The 3,527-nt window shown below is 44.5% G+C and overlaps 2 non-coding genes across 2 annotated transcripts; one reads left to right on the top strand and one right to left on the bottom strand.

Annotated features, from left to right (window-relative positions):
* The first annotated feature begins 1,820 nt into the window (after positions 1-1,820).
* Positions 1,821-1,892, top strand: TRNAA-AGC (transfer RNA alanine (anticodon AGC)). Its single transcript has one exon. It is a non-coding gene; the product is annotated as a tRNA-Ala (tRNA).
* A 527-nt stretch (positions 1,893-2,419) lies between these two features.
* TRNAA-AGC (transfer RNA alanine (anticodon AGC)) lies at positions 2,420-2,491 on the bottom strand. Its single transcript has one exon. It is a non-coding gene; the product is annotated as a tRNA-Ala (tRNA).
* Between the last annotated feature and the right edge of the window lie 1,036 nt (positions 2,492-3,527).

Below are 3,527 nucleotides of genomic sequence, written 5' to 3'. Positions count from 1 at the left end.
TTTTTTCATGGCAGGAGGGACAAGCCTAGAGGACCACAGGCTGTTGGCCCCTCCACTGAGCACTCACCTCTTAGGGAGGGAGTATTACTCAGAAAGAAGCTGGCCATTGTCTCCAGAGTCCTGGAACAGAGATTGCTTAGGAGTGGGAGCAGGAGGGAGAAGCAGATCAAAAAACAGATCCCAATGTCTTCCTAAAGGAACTGACTTTATTTGCCACAGAGCATGGGGAAATTCATACATAAGGGTGCCCTCAAGAACAGGAGAGGTTATGGTAAAAGAAATTGGGAGGAGATTCTTGCATTTAGTGAAGATATAGCCCAGACTATAAGCTGGTTAGTTTGCAGGGGAGAACCAAGGAATAAGATAGCTGGGAGAAGGCCTCCTGAGGACAGAACAACCATCTACCAAAGAGAGATGCTACAATGCTTGCTTTGAAGATGGAGGAAGGGACCACAAGTCAAGAAACCCAAGGAATGCATCGGTAGAAGGTGGAAAAGACAAGGAAGTGAATTCTTCACTAGAGCTTCTAGAGGGACTGCGGCCCTCCTGACACCTTGACCTCAGCCCAGTGAACCTAATTTCAGACTTCTGACCTGCAGAATAAATGTGTGGTGTTTTAAACCACGAAGTTTGTGCTTATTTGTTACAGCAGCCATTAGAAACTAATACAGGAATAAAGAGGACAAGGGCAGACACAGGAGGAAACACTAAGGACGGCAGATCAAATAAAAATTCCAAACTTACCTTTATCCCCCAACCACATTGACACCACAGAAGAGATTCATAGAGATTTATATATTTGAAAAAATGAAATTAAGGAGCCCTTGGAATGTTTAAAAGGTGCCATTTTTGGACCACAAGTTTGAGGAGTTTCTGGTTAATAAAAAATAGATAGAATCGAGTTGACCTAGAGGGGGGAAAGGCAATGGCTACATCATGGTGTGATGAGTTGCTTTTGGCCCAAGCAACTTATAATTTCCCTTTATGCTCCAAAATTATACCCTGAGGTATTTCAAGCAAGAGCTTATTTAAAGATTTATGAAGGAATGACCAAAAGTATTTTATGGAGAAGCCAGGAATAACGAAGTCACTGAATTCTGTTTCTGCCTGTGTCAGTGCTTAGAGTAGTGACTTTAGGAAGTGGATGCAAGATGGTGTCTGTGGACTTGTGTAAACAACCTGCAAGTCCATAATCCATTTTGACAAAAGCAGATGACTTTTCATGAGCAAGACTGTGAACTAAATGGACCTATTGTTCCTCCATCAAAAGCTCTCCCAACAGAACTATTTTAGCATAACACAACACTTCTACAAATAATTTTCTCAACTGTCCAGATTGAATGCCTCGAGGATATTTAAGAGAAGTTTTTTCCAGGAGTGTCTACCCAATCCCTCACTGCCAAAGAGCTAGGGCCACAACTTTCCATGACTGGTGACCGAAATTTCCTGAGCAGCTCTCATGGTACCGATCTTTGTATTCCCCTGCACCACCTTTTATATTTTTCTGAGAGCTCTGTAGGCAGGAAGGAAGGAAGTTGAAGACTCAAGAGAACATTGCATCCTGAGACTTTCCTTGGTGATGGACAGGAACTGCCACTCGGGAAGTCTGCTAGGAGCAGTCCTTGGAGGGTCAGACGTTTATGAAAGCTTCTAGTTGTATTAAGGGACCTTTCATTTCAGAATGCAACGTCTCTTCTCCTGAGGGTTTCAGAAACAGCGGAACTGCACAGAGTAGACCCTGACTTTTTAGCCTAAATCTTGGAACACCTGCAGATAATAGCGCTAACCAGATATACAGAATATTTGGGGTTCACTCAGCAGGGGGTGTAGCTCAGTGGTAGAGCGTGTGCTTAGCATGCACGAGGCCCTGGGTTCAATCCCCAGCACCTCCATGTGTCTCCCTTCTCCAACCCTTTTAAACTCCATGGATTGACTCCTTCCAACCTGGCTGATTTAGCAACAGCAAAGACAGGACGTAATTTGAGTAAAAGAAACTGTTCTGAGTGCTAAGCAATGAGCATGTCACCAACACAAAAATAGCCTGTTCTCTATTCGTGGTTTGTCAAGTATTAGTGCAGTGTTGAGGCAGGCAAGTTGAAGGAGTCAAGGCCCTAGAAATTGAAGTGAATTAGTATTAAAGTATCAGTTGCAAAAGGGAAAGAAAATAGACCAACAGAAAGAGGAAAAATCAAGAAGCCCTTGGACATTTCCCTTTACATCTCTTCTCTTTCTCTGTCTCTCTCTCTCTCTCTTAGTATTCTTGTGTCAATAGGCAGACAGAGAAGGACAAAACTCTTACTTTCTTTTTCCTGCTGTTCCCTATCCTTCCGCATATGCCTGGCGTGAAAAAGCCACCACGAAAAGGGAACACATATTCTGTGTGTTGGTGACACGCTTGTAAGGAACTACTGAAGAGACGTGGAGGTGCTGGGGATTGAACCCAGGGCCTCGTGCATGCTAAGCACGCGCTCTACCACTGAGCTACACCCCCTGCTGAGGAAGGCCCCAAATATTGTTTATATCTGGTTAGTGTTATTATCTGCAGGTGTCCTGAGATTTAAGCTAAAAGGCCAGGGTCTACCCCGTTCAACTCTACTGTTTCTGAAACCCTCAAGAGAAGAGACATTGCATTCTGAAATGAAAGGTCCGTTAATACAACTAGGATCGTTCATAACCGTTAGACCCTCCAACGACAGGTCCCAGCACACTTCCTGCGTGGCAGTTCCCGTCCACCACGGAAGAGAGTCTCAGAATGCAGTGTTCTCTTGAGTCTTCAACTTTCTTCCTTTCTGCCTACTGCGCTCTCAGAAAAATATAAAAGGTGGTGCAGGGGAGTACAAAGATCAGTACCATGAGAGCTGCTCAGGAAATTTAGATCTAGGTGGGATAAGACTGAAGTGTAATTGATTCACAATATTGGCATGAAATGAAGAGCGAAGAGTGTGTCAGTCACTACTTTCTTAAATCTCTGAGCGCAGCATCTTTTTGTCTGGAAACGTGGAAGCAGCATTCTGTCCAGGACGCTGCATCTGTGCTTCTGAGACCCCTAAGGACAGAAGACAGGAAAGAAGATTAGAAAAGAGGCTCCTGTGGATATACCGCCTCTTTCAGACAGAATGCTTCCCACAATGACGTGAACAGGAAGGAAGCAAAAGAAACAAATTAGTTTTTCCTCAGACCTCCCTACCCCTGGACAGGTCCTCAAACCCTGTTTGTCCCTGGGACACAAAAAGTAACGTTTCCTGCCTGTATTCAAATTCTGTGCCACAGTCAACCCAGACACGTGTTTTGGAAGAAATCCTGTCATGGGTGGAGGAAGGGGAGGACAGGAATGTATATAATTTTAAAACTCCTCCAGATAACTCTAAATTTCAGCAAGACTTGATTACTACTAGACTAATGTGTGAGAACTAGAGAGAGTTGAGGAGGAATGGAGAGGAGAGAGGAGCTAGAGAGTATCACAGCGAGAGAATGGGGAGAGGAAGACAGGTGAGGAGAGAGAAGCCGCCGCCTAGGAAGAGCAGGAG

The sequence above is a fragment of the Diceros bicornis genome, chromosome 14 (genome assembly GCF_020826845.1).
Source record: "Diceros bicornis minor isolate mBicDic1 chromosome 14, mDicBic1.mat.cur, whole genome shotgun sequence".
NCBI lineage: Eukaryota > Metazoa > Chordata > Mammalia > Perissodactyla > Rhinocerotidae > Diceros > Diceros bicornis.
The sequence above is the reverse complement of the archived record's forward strand: the minus strand, read 5'-3'. Positions and strand labels throughout refer to the sequence as shown.